The 13,373-nt window shown below is 43.9% G+C and overlaps 1 pseudogene; it reads left to right on the top strand.

Moving 5' to 3' along the window:
• The first annotated feature begins 4,552 nt into the window (after positions 1–4,552).
• Gm16471 lies at positions 4,553–11,409 on the top strand (annotated as a pseudogene).
• The last annotated feature ends 1,964 nt before the right edge of the window (positions 11,410–13,373 follow it).

The following is a 13,373-nucleotide window of genomic DNA, read 5'->3' on the forward strand; positions in this document are numbered from 1 at the left end:
ACTCCTTTTAACTTGTATTCCCATTGTATTCCATTTTCCCAAGACTAATATTGACCCTCAGTGTGTCCCATAAATTAACTCTGAAACCATCTTCAAAGGAGTCAAATCTCAGGCCCTGAAAACCTTGGGCATCTTAGTAGGTGAATTAGTACATGAAAAGGTTAATTCAAGTTAGTCAACCCTGATCTGCCAGGGCAGATATTGTCTTAGTATAGTACATGGCAGCCAGGCAGCCATTTAACGTTCGCTCTCTGCTCAAGATTCTTTTTTATTATTAAGGTGTATGTGTATTTTTCTGAGTGTGCCTATGTGTGTGGGTACTCATGAAGGACAAAAGCGGGCATCAGAGTCCCTGGAGCTGGAGTTACAGATGGTTGTAAGCTACCTGACCTGGAACCAAACTGGTCCTCTGCAAGAGCAGCAGGCACTTTTCTGAGCCATGCCTCCAGCTCTTCAACCTTCTCTTTAACGAAATGTCTGTCAAGGAAGGTACTTGGAGGCCTTCAGGTTTCTCAGCAGGAAAAGGTGCCTACTGCCAAGTCTGATAGCCCGACTTTAGTCCCTGAGCCCCACATGGTAGAGAAAACTGGTAACTGCTGTAACTTGTCCTCTGCTTTAGTTAGGGTTTCCATTGCTGCAAAAAAACACCATGACCATAAACAATCTGGGAAGGAAAGGGTTTAGTTCACTTACAGTTCCACACCATAGTCCATCATTGAAGACAGTCAGGGTAGGAACCTGGAGGCAGAAACTGAAGCAGAAGTTATGGAGGAGGACTAAATACTGCCTCCTCCTCCTGGCTTTCTCAGCCTGCTGTTTTGTTTGGTTTTTGTTTGTTTCTTTGTTTCTTTGTTTTAGAACTAAGGACCACAAACACAGAGGTGCTACCACCCACAATGAGTCAGGCCATCTCATATTTTTATCTTCACTAAAAAATATATACATACATACATACATACATACATACATACATACATACATACATACTACATACATACTTCAGGTTTGCCCACAGACTGATTTGGTGGTATTTCTTCAAATGAGGTTCCCTCTTCCCAAATGACTAGCTTGTGACAACTTGATATAAACGTAGCTAGCATATCCTCTGACCTCCACATGCATGCTATGGCACACAAGGACACACACTCTCTCACACACAACTAAATGGTCTAACTTAAAATTAGAAAAAAGGCACTTTAGCCAGGCAGTGGTGGTGCACGCCTTTAATCCCAGCACTTGGGAGGCAGAGGCAGGTGGATTTCTGAGTTTGAGGCCAGCCTGGTCTACAGAGTGAGTTCTAGGACAGCCAGGGCTACACAGAGAAACCCTGCCTAGAGGGTGGGGACAAAGTAAAACAAAACGCACACTTGTCTGCTCATTGCATGCTGTCCTGGTTGGGGGCTTTGTTTGTTTTGTCAGATTGCCTGTAGGCAAATCTATGAGACACTTTATTGATCAATGCTTGATGTGGAAGGGCTCAGCCCACTGTGGCCGGTGCCACCTCTGGATTGTGTAAGAAAGCAAACTGAGCAAGTCCTGAGGAACAAGCTGATAAGCAGTGTTCCTCTGTGGCTTCTACTTCAGTTCCTGCCTCCAGGTTCCTGATGACAAGTTCCTGCCCTGACTTCCCTCAATGAAGAAGAGTGGCCTAACACCTATAAGAAGAAATAAACCCTTTTGGTCTTGGTGGGGTGTTTTGTTTGTTTGTTTGTTTTATTTTTAAAGAATTATTTATTTTATGTGAGTATACTGTAGCTGTCTTCAGACACACCAGAAGAGGGCATCAGATCCCATTACAGATGGTTGTGAGCCACCACGTGGTTGCTGGGAATTGAGCTCAGGATCTTTGGAAGAGCAGTCAATGCTCTTAACGGTTGAGCCATCTTTCTAGCCCCTTGGTCATGGTGTTTTATCAGAACAATAGAAACCTAACACATAGGTTACAATTATGGTTCTCCTTTCTATGAGTAATATTCTTTTATGTATTTTAAAAATTATTTTTAAAGCTGTGCACATGAGTGTTCAGTCATGCGTGTATGTAAAGGCTAGATGTTCTTCAGGACCTCAGTGGATTTTTTGCTTGGTTTTTTGTTTTTAAATGGGGGTGTCTTATTGGCTTGTGGCTTACCAATTCTGCTAGACTGGCTGGTCAGCAAGCCAAAGGGACCTTCTTTTCTCTATCTTCCCAATACTAGGATTATAAACACTCGCCAGCACGCCAGATTCTGGGGAGTGAACTCAGCCTTCTTGCTTGTGCTTCATACAGCAAGAACTTCACTGACTGAGCTGGCTCCCCACCCCAGTGCTATCTACCTCCATCTCTCTCTCTAGTTGTTGGATTGATTGATTAGTGTGTGTCTGTGCCACAGCAAATGCAAGGAGATCAGAGGACAGTTTGCTGAGCTGCTTCTCTTTCCCCTGTGGAGGTCCTGGGAACCAAACTCGGGTCCACAGGCTTGGCAGCAGGATGGTCACAGAGCCATCTAGAGAGTACTTTGTATCTACATTTTAAAATGTTTTACCTGCTCTTTTATGACATAAAAAATGTAAAATGAGTAATAAAGCACCATGCTGCTTCAAAAATAAAATTTTGCCGATTTTTAAAATTACAACATTTAGTATATAAATGTGTATACATGAAACGTGTGTACAGAATCCATGTACCACCATATAAGTGTGGAGGTTAGAAACAGCTTTCAGGAGTCGTTCACTCCGGCTGAGAAACCTGAAGGCCTCCAAGGACCTTCTTTAACAGACATTTCTTTAAAGAGAAGGTTGAAGAGCTGGAGGCTCTTCCAAGATTGAACTCATGTCTTCTGACTTGCACAATGTCCTAGTCAGTGTTCTATTGCCTCGAAGAGACACTGTGATCACAACAATCTTACAAAAGAAAATAATTGGGGTTTGCTGACAGTTTCCGAGGTTTAATCTGTTATCACAGTGGGAAACATGGCAGCATAAAAACTGACTTGTTGCTGGAGAAGTAGCTGAGAGTTCTACATCTGGATCATCAGAAAGCAAAGAGAGAAACACACTTCCTCTAGCTAAGCCACACCTCCTATTCCTTCTGGAGTAGTACCTTTCCCTGATGACTAAGCATTCAAATATATGAGCCTATGGGAGCCATTGTTACTCAAACCAGGACACACAACAAGCACCTTCTTACCTGCTGAGCCATCTCACTGCCCTCTAACTGATACTGAAGAGTGATCTTTTGAACACTACGTGATCTTGCTTCAGCTCCATCCTATGGTAACCCTGTGTTATCTGGTCTTAGAAACATTGGTGATGGGCTGGAGAGATGGCTCAGCGGTTAAGAGCGCCGACTGCTCTTCCAAAGGTCCTGAGTTCAAGTCCCAGCAACCACATGGTGGCTCACAACCATCCGTAATGAGATCTGATGCCCTCTTCTGGAGTGTCTGAAGACAGCTACAGTGTACTTACAAATAATAAAGGATTTAAAAAAAAAAAAAACGAAACATTGGTGATTTTGTCTACAGACTCAACTTTCCCACTTTTAAAAATTCAGAGTTTCTGCCATTAAGCAGGCATGTCACTATAATAGAAAAGGGTTCAAAATAAGCTAGGCATGGTGCTACATTAAGGCCAGTGTGGAGCTACATAGCAAATTCCTGGTCAATTTGGAATACAATATCATGGCTCTGACTCCAAACACAAATCAGAACTCAGCTAAAATGCAAAGAAAGTACTATTGAAGTAGTAGTTTCACATAATAGTACCTTAAGCCACTTTCAAAAGGCTGGGGATGTAGCTCAGTAATAAGAGTGCCTACCTAGCATAAGCAAGGCCCTGGGTTCCATCTCCAGTCCACACCCACAAAGAGTAAATAATCTCACATACAAATCTGTAACAATGAATAATGGCAATAAATTCTAAAACATCTTGAAACTTTGAAAAGCTTTTTAGTACCTGGTTTTTTGCTCAGGACAGTGGCCCACTCAGTACATTGTGAATGCCTGTTATATTTGTGTCATCTTCAAGAGGAAGTCAGAGACTGAAAAATTGAACCAGAAAAACTAGATACTGTGGCTTGAGGAAGAAAAACTAGCCTGGGAGAAAGTAGGGAAGAATGGGCCTCTTATACCAAGTGACCTTTTGGGAAGTTAGCCTTGGACTTGTATTGATGATTCTGAAAGAGTTGATAAAACGAAAAATGTAAGGAGTTTTAGGTTGAGCATGGTGGCTCACCCCTTTAATCCTAGCACTTGGGAGGCAAAGGTATTGTGATCTCTATGAGTTCAAGGCCAGCTCAGTCAGCATAGCAGGATCCAAAACAGCCAGGGCTTCACAGAGACCCTGCCTGACTCAAAAAAAGAAAAAAAAAAAAAAAACAAACAAAACTGAAGGCATTATAAAGATTTATTTTTTATTTTTTTGTTTTTTGAGACAGGGTTTCTTTGCATAGCCCTATCTGTCCTCAACTTGATCTGTAGACCAAGCTGACCTTGAACTCACCTGCCTCTGCCTCCCCAGTGCTGGGATTAAAGGCATGTGCTGCCACCACTGTCTGGTAAAGTTCAAGACATTCAACATGACTGGGGAATATACGAGCGAAGTAGGAATGTGAATTGTAACCTCTATGGAGAGTAATTTGGCAGAACTCTCCAATTTAGAAATATACCCACTGACCCTGGAACTCCATTTCTAGGAATGTATTGCATAAAGGGCATAAAGATACTCATTATAGCATGACTTGGAAGGGAAGTAAATGTTCAGTAGATTACCATGAAGTCAGGGGTGCTGCGGTGTACACAGCAAACTAGCACTAGGATAGGAAAAAGTGTATACAAAGAGCTTGGAGTATAGCTCAGTATTGAGCACTTGCCTCACATTTGAAAGTCCCAGGATTCCATCCTAATGCTGCCAAACAAATGTAGACGTCACTGGGACTGGCATCTAGAACCGAAGGGGAGAAGCAGACTAAAGAATTTTGAGCCAGGCAGTGGTGGCACACACCTTTAATCCCAGCACTCAGGAGGCAGAGGCAGGTGGATTTCTGAGTTTGAGGACAGCAAGGGCTACACAGAGAAACCCTGTCTTGAAAAAGAAAAAAAATAATAATTCTTTTTAATAGCTGAGTAGTACTCCATTGTGTAAATGTACCACATTTTCTGTATCCATTCCTCTGTTGAGGGGCATCTGGGTTCTTTCCACCTTCTGGCTATTATAAATAAGGCTGCTATGAACATAGTGGAGCATGTGTCCTTCTTACCAGTTGGAACATCTTCTGGATATATGCCCAGGAGAGGTATTGCGGGATCCTCCGGTAGTACTATGTTCAATTTTCTGAGGAACTGCCAGACTGATTTCCAGAGTGGTTGTATAAGCTTGCAATCCCACCAACAATGGAGGAGTGTTCCTCTTTCTCCACATCCTCACCAGCATCTGCTGTCACCTGAATTTTTGATCTTAGCCATTCTGACTGGTGTGAGGTGGAATCTCAGGGTTGTTTTGATTTGCATTTCCCTGATGATTAAGGATGTTGAACATTTCTTCAGGTGCTTCTCAGCCATTCGGTATTCCTCAGGTGAGAATTCTTTGTTTAGCTCTGGATGCTCACAGTCAACTATTGGATGGATCACAGGGTCCCCAATGGAGGAGCTAGAGAAAGTACCCAAGGAGCTGAAGGGGTCTGCAACCCTATAGGTGGAACAACATTATGAACTAACCAGTACCCCCGGAGCTCGTGTCTCTAGCTGTATATGTAGCAGAAGATGGCCTAGTCGGCCATCAGTGGAAAGAGAGGCCCATTGGACTAGCAAACTTTATATGCCTCAGTACAGGGGAACGCCAGGGCCAAGAAGTGGGAGTGGGTGAGTAGGGGAGTGGGGGAGGAGGGTATGGGGGACTTTTGGGATAGCATTGGAAATGTAAGTGAAGAAAATACCTAATAAATTTTAAAAAGAGAGAGAGAGAGAGACATTTTTTGACCTCACGCTATTAGATTTGGACTTTGTTGTTGTTTCTCAGTCAAGGTCTCACTGTATTACTCTGACTGACTTAGAACTTGCTCTGTAAGACTAGGCTAGCCTTGACCTCCCAAATCTGCCTCCCCAGATCTGGGATTAAAGTCATGTAAACCAAGAGACTTAAATATTGTGACAGGAAATCCTTTGCCAATGTGCCCAAAGCTGTACATCCGTTCTCAGAGTTGAGAGGGTTTTATTGTTGGGTTTGGTTTGGTTTTTTTTTTTGTTTTTGTTTTTTTTTTGTTTTTGTTTTTTTTTTGTTTTTTTTTTAAGATGAAGTCTCTTACCATGCACTGTATTCAAAAGTTTTAGTTTTATTGCTGTTGTTTTTTTAATTTTTATTTTATTTTTTATTTATGTGTGTGAGCCTGATGATTTTATGTTTACTGCATGTATGCAGACGCCCTTAGAAAGTCCAGAAGAGGGCATCAGAACCCCAGGACCTGGAGTTACAGGCAGTTGTGAGCTACCCAATATGGATGCTAGGAACACAACTTGGGTCCTCCTGAGAACAGTAAGAGCTATCTTTACTGGCCTGCTTCTCAGAGTTTTTATTAAATTCATGAATAAGTATATAAGATTGGGCGCTGGAGAGATGGCTCAGTGGTTAAGAGCTCTGGCTGCTCTTTCAGAGGACCTAGATTCAATTCCCAGCAGCCACATGGCAGCTCACAACTGTCTGTTACTCTAGTCTCAGGGGATCTAGTCTCTTCTGGCCTCCTCAGGACCCAAGCGTGCACACTGGGCACAGATATACATGTATACTAACACATAATTGTATACAAATACATTAAAAATTGAAACTTATTTTTTAAAAATAAATCGATTATCACATATACTAAAATATTTGAAAGTTTAAAAATTGTTATGTGTGTACATCTTTATTTCATAGCACCTAATGGAAGATCTAAACACTTTTGTGGGGATCAAACTCAAGACCCTGTACACAATAAACACATGCTCTACCTTGATAGTCATGACTATTAGTGGTTCTTCTGAGAATCTACAGAGATAAAATCTGTAATTTCTATGGGTGACAATCAGGCAAAGCTTTTGCAGTTCTGGCAATGCAGGCTTTTAATCTTAGCATTTGGGAGGCAAAGGCAGGGGGATCTCTGAGTTCTAGGCCAACCTGGTACAGGGAGCTAGTTCCAGGACAGCCAGGCTACACAAAAATTTTTGTTTCAAAAGAACAAAGAAAAATCTTTTTTGAACAATAAAAACTTCATGCGTCTCAAGTGTAAAGCTCTGGGGAGGCAGTAGTGGAGAACAAACAAGCCCAAACAAACCCACAATGTTATGAAATACAGTGCAGCAAGGGGTGTACCTGGTAGGCCCATGCCAAGATATGTCCTTGAGAAATTATGCTATGCAATAGATCTGGTATAAAGGGTTTTTTGGGGGGGGAGGGAGGGGAGTGAGGACCTTGAGAAGGGGTAAAGGCAGACAGTAGACCTGTAGACGGGCAGACGGACAGGAGCAGAGCCGTGATGGCAATGAAGAGGATGGGGCACAGAACAGGACAGAAAATGGGGTATGGGGAGAAAACATGGGAACAGAGAGAAAGAGTGCACTGGAGTGGTGGACAGTCTTTTTATATGCAGCCCACACCTGGAGCACCTGGTGACTGTGGTAGCACATGATGATATATGCCACTGCTAGGTCCCTGCACTGCCACCACCCAGTTTGTTCAATTTTTTAAAAAAGAGTTTGCAACATTTTATTTATTTATTTATTCATTCATTCATTCATTCATTCATTCACTTTACATCCCACTCAGTTGCCCTGCCCCCCACAGCAAGTCACCCTGTCCCACAACCCTGCCCCCATCTGCCCTCCCCTTCTCCTCTGAGAGGGTGGGGCCCCTCCTGGATAACTCCCCCACCCTGGCACATCAAGTCTCTGCAGGGCTAGGCACATCTTCTCCCACTGAGGCCAGATGAGGCAGCCCACCTAAGAGAACATATCCCACAGACAGGCAACAGCTTTTGGGATAGCCCCCGCTCCAGTTGTTCAGGACCCACATGAAGGTCAAGCTGCACATCTGCTACATATGTGTGGGCAGCCTATGTCCAGTCCATGTATCCTCTTTGGCTGGTGGTTCAGACTCTGAGGGGTCCAGGTTAGTTGACTCTGTTGGTCTTCCTGTAGAGTTCCTATCCTCTTCAGGGCCCACAATCCTTCCCCCTACTCTTCCATAAGAGTCCCCAAGCTCCATCCACTACTTGGCTGTGTCTGCATCTGTCTGAATCAGTCGCTGGGTGGAGCCTCTCAGAGGGCAGTCATGCTAGGCTCCTGTCTGCAAGCATAACATTAATAGTGTCAGAGATTGGTGCTTGCCCATAGGATGGGTCTCAAGTTGGGATGGTTATTGTTTGGCCATTTTCTCAGTCTCTGCTCCATTCCCTGTCCCTGCATTTTGTTAAATAGGATAAATTTCGGGATGAAAGTTTTGTGGGTGGGTTGGTGTCCACTGGGGTTCCTGCCTGGCTTCAGGAGGTGATATCCATACTACACTCCACAGACTCAAAGAAGCTAAACAAGAAGGAAGGCCCAACTGAGAATGCTTGAATCTCACTTAGAAGGGGGAATCTCACTTAGAAGAGGCAGACGGAGGGAGGGAACTGGGTGGGAGAAGGGATGGGGAGGGGAATGAGGGTGGTTAGAATCAGATATGGGGAGGGACAGGAGAGAACCCTCCCCCCAGCCACTCTTAGAAAATGCACAATCTTAAGAAGCTGCAGGAACCAAACAACCCAATCAAAAAATGGGGAATAGAACTAAACAGAGAATTCACAACTGAGGAATCTCAAATGGCTGAGAAGCACCTAAAGAAATGTTCAGAGTCCTTAGTGATCAGGAAATGCAAATCAAAACAACCCTGAGATACCACCTTATATCAATTAGCATGGGTAAGATAAAAACCTCAGGTGACAACACATTTCGGTGAGGATGTGAAGAAAGAGAAACACTCCTCCATTGCTGGTGGGATTGCAAACTGGTACAACCACTCTGGAAATCAGTCTGGCGGTTCCTCAGAAAATTGGACGTAGTACTACCTGAGGACCCAGATATACCACTCCTGGGCATATACCCAAAACATGCTCCAACATATAACAAGAACACATGCTCCACTATGTTCATAGTAGCTTTATTTATAATAGCTAGAAGCTGGAAACAACCCACATGTCCCTCAACTGAAGACTGGATACAGAAAATGTGGTTCAGTTACACAATGAGATACTATTCAGCTATTAAGAACAAGGACATCCTGAGTTTTGCAGGCAAATGAAGGGAACTAGAAAATATCGGTAAAGCTTGGTTTAACAAACAAACAAACAAACAAAAAAGAAATAAAATATCGGGGCTGGAGAGATGGCTCAGCGGGTAAAAGCACTGACTGCTCCGAAGGTCCTGAGTTCAAATCCCAGCAACCACATGGTAGCTCACAACCAACCGTAATGAGATCTGATGCTCTCTTCTGGTGTATCTGAAGTCAGTTACAGTGTACCTATGTATAATAATAAATAAATCTTTTTTTATAAAAAGAAAATATCATCTTGAGTGAGGTAACTCAGACTCAAAGGACATGCATGGTATGTACTCACTAATATGTGGATGTTAGTCACAAAAAAAGTACAGAATAACCAAGATACAGTCTACAGAACTCAAAAAGGTCAACAAGCTGAAATGCCCAAGTGAGGATGCCCACTTGGGAGAGAGAAGAAAGCAATCACAAGTGGGGAGGGAGGGAGGGGCCTGGGAAGGAAAGTGGATGGGGTGGGGAGTGGGGGGAGAGGGGAATCTGATCTGGTATTGGATGAGGGAAAAGGACTGAAGCCCTGAGGGCCAGCAGAAAGAATGGAAACAGGCAACCTCTGGAAATAGGTTGGGGGGACCCTCCAGAATGCACCAGAGACCTGGGAGGTGAGAGACTCACAAGAGTCAAAGGGTGGGACCTTAGATGAAATGCCCATCTTCAGCAGAAAGACAGGACATCAAGTGAGGGATGGGGTTGCCATCCCACAGTCACATCTCTGACCCATAATTAATTGTTCCTGTCTGAAAGAATTACAGGGATGGAAATGGAAAGGAGCCTGAGGAAAAGGTCTAGCGACAGGCCCAAAGTGGATCCAGCCCAAGGGGAAGAAGTCCCAAGGCCTGACACTATTACTGAGGCTATGGAGCACTCACAAAAAGGGACCTAGCATGACTGCCCCCAGAGAGACCCAACAAGCAGCTGAAAGAGTCAGATGCAGATATTTGCACCCAACCAATGGACAGAAGCCGCTGACCCCTGTTGTTGACTTAGGGAAGGCTGAAAGAAGCTGAGGAGAAGGGCGATCCAGTAGAAGGACCAGCAGTCTCAATTAATCTGGACCCCCGAGATCTCTCAAACAGTGGACCACCAAACAGGCAGCATACACCAGCTGAAATGAGGCCCCCAACACACATACAGCAGAGGACTGCTGGGTCTGTGTCCATTCAGAGATGATGTACCTAACCCTCAAGAGACTGGAGGCCCCAGGGAGTTTAGAGATCAGGTGGGGTGGGGGGTGAGGACATCCACGTGGAGACAGGGGGCTGGGGAGTAGGTGTGGGATGTGGAGCAGTCAGAGGGTGGATGGGGGCAGGGAATAAAATATGGAGTGTAAAAAAATAAATAAATTTAAAGGGGGTCATCTGGCTCCCGCTCTCACAGCCATTGCAGTACATTGAGCTCTATAGAGACAGCGCTGGGGCAAGCGAGAGCCGGACCGGCACTGGGCAACTCTGCCTTGCGGAGGAAAATCAACTAAACATGGGCAAAGAAGCCGAGAGGCAAAATGTCCTCATATGCATTCTTTGTGCAAACCTTCTGGGAGGAGCACAAGAAGAAGCACCCGGATGCTTCTGTCAACTCCTCAGAGTTCTCCAAGAAGTGCTCAGAGAGGTGGGAGACCATGTCTGCTAAAGAAAAGGGGAAAATTTGAAGATATGGCAAAGGCTGACAAGGCTTGTTATAAAAGAGAAATAAAAACCTACATCCACCCCCCCCCCCCAGCCAAAGGGAGACCAAAAATAAGTTCAAGAACCTCAATGCAGCCAAGAGGCCTCCTTTGGCCTTCTTCTTGTTCTGTTCTGAGTACTGCCCCAAAATCAAAGGCGAGCATCCTGGCTTATCCATTGGTGATGTTGCAAAGAAACTAGGAGAGATGTGGAACAACACTGCAGCAGATGACAAGCAGCCCTATGAGAAGAAGGCTGCCAAGCTGAAGGGAAAGTACGAGGATATTGCTGCCTACAGAGCTAAGGGAAAACAAGATGCAGTGAAAAGGGGGTAGTCAAGGCTGAAAAGAGCAAGAAAAAGAAGGAAGCGGAAGATAAGGAGGAGGAGGATGAAGAGGAGGAGGAAGATGAAGAAAACGATGATGAATAAGTTGGTTCTAGCGCAGTTTTTTTCCTTGTCTATAAAACATTTAACCCCCCCCCCCTGTACACAACTCACTGCTTTTAAAGAAAAAATTGAAATGTAAGGCTGTGTAAGATTTGTTTTTAAACTGTACAGTGTCTTTTTTTGTATAGTTAACACACTACAGAATGTGTCTTTAGATAGCCCTGTCCTGGTGGTTTTTTTCAATAGCCACTAACCTTGCCTGATACAGTCTGGGGGTTGTAAATTGGCATGGAAATTTAAAGCAGGTTCTTGTTGGTGCACAGCACAAATTAGTTATATATGGGAACAGTAGTTTGTTTTTTGGTTTTTTTTTCCTTTGGGTTTTATTTTTGGGTTTTATTTTTTTTCATCTTCAGTTGTCTCTGATGCAGCTTATACAAAGATAAGTGTTGTTCTGTTAACTGAATACCACTGTGTAATTGCAAAAAAAAAAAAGCGACTGTTTTGTTGACATTCTGAATGCTTCTAAGTAAATACATTTTTTTTTAATTTAAAAAAAAAAGAAGAAACTGCCGGGCAGTGGTGGTGCACACCTTTAATCCCAGCACTTGGGGGGCAGAGGCAGGCAGATTTCTGAGTTTGAGGCCAGCCTGGTCTACAGAGTAAGTTCCAGGACAGCCAGGGCTACACAGAGAAACCCTGTCTCCAATTTTAAAAAGCAGCTGCAGGAAACTTGGGAGCAGTGGGGAATGCAAAGGCAGGGGTTCTGTGTGCAAAGTGAGGTTAGGTAGGGGCAGGACTGAGGCCACGGTGGGTGATATGGGAACAAGAGTCCAAAGTGCAAATGCCTTTGTTTTCCCCTTAAATCTTCAGTGCGGTATGAAGAGGCCAGAAGCTAGATATTTGGAGAAGTCTTTTCTCAGGCATGGAGATCACTAATCAGGGGATCTAGGCAAGCCCCTCGGTGAAGTCACTGATAAGTTCCATCTGGTAGCAAGCTGAACTATCCCCCAAAGGTCAAGCCCGAGTGTTTTCCTCTGAACACTTGACCTGTGAAGGTTTCTGTGTGGAGCATCTAAAACAGGGGCAGTCTCCTGTCCTCACCTAACAACCTTGGTGGGAATCGGTGCTTACCAAACCTTTACGTGAGTCTTCATTTTCAGATGTTTGTTGAACAGTTGTCATCTAAATTGAATTCTTCTAGACCCTGGGGATACACTACTGCACAAGACAAGGTGAGTTCTTGAATTCACAGAACTTAAGGATAGGGTAATAGTTAATCCACACCATGGAGGGGAGGGTGCGGGGGGGGGGCATTCTCTTTTAAGAGCATTGTTAGAAACTTTGAATACAGGGAGCTATGAAAAATTGGTCTTTGTTCTTGGCTCCTGGCACATAGTTCCTAAAGCCCTGAAAATCTACTGAATGATGTGTTTGCTGATGAAATGATTGGTGGCTAGACACCATCCTCCTCTGTCTCAGCTCTGGAATGGAAGCAGGTGGCCATAAGACCAAGGTTTCATTAGAGGGGTGGGACTGCCCAACCTCCAGGGCTGTAAACTTGGGTTCATTGGTAATGGCCAACTACTTAAGCAGTCATTAATTGTCCAAAAATATCCCTAGCACTACATTAAACAATTGAGTTTGAGAAGGTTTAGGTCCCCAACCTCACAAGGGTTGCCTAAGACTGTTGGAAAATACAGATATTTACAATTCATAACAGTAGCAAAGTTTATTTATTTAGTTAGTTATTAAGTAACAGTGAAGTAATTTTATGGTTGGGGGTCATTACAACATGAGCAATTGTACGGGTCTCAGCATTAGAAAGGTTGAGAACCACTGGTAGCTTAATACACCTGGTTGAAGGGGTTGGGGTGTTGCTGGAGGGTGTGGGAGCTCCCTGCAACCTCCTTCAGACCTATACCTAATCGTCCTTTTTATTCCCTGTTCCTAGGTTTACTTTCTTTGATAAACTAAGTATAGCAAACTGTTTTTAGAAGTTCTGT

This window comes from Mus musculus, chromosome X, assembly GCF_000001635.26.
Source record: "Mus musculus strain C57BL/6J chromosome X, GRCm38.p6 C57BL/6J".
Lineage (NCBI taxonomy): Eukaryota > Metazoa > Chordata > Mammalia > Rodentia > Muridae > Mus > Mus musculus.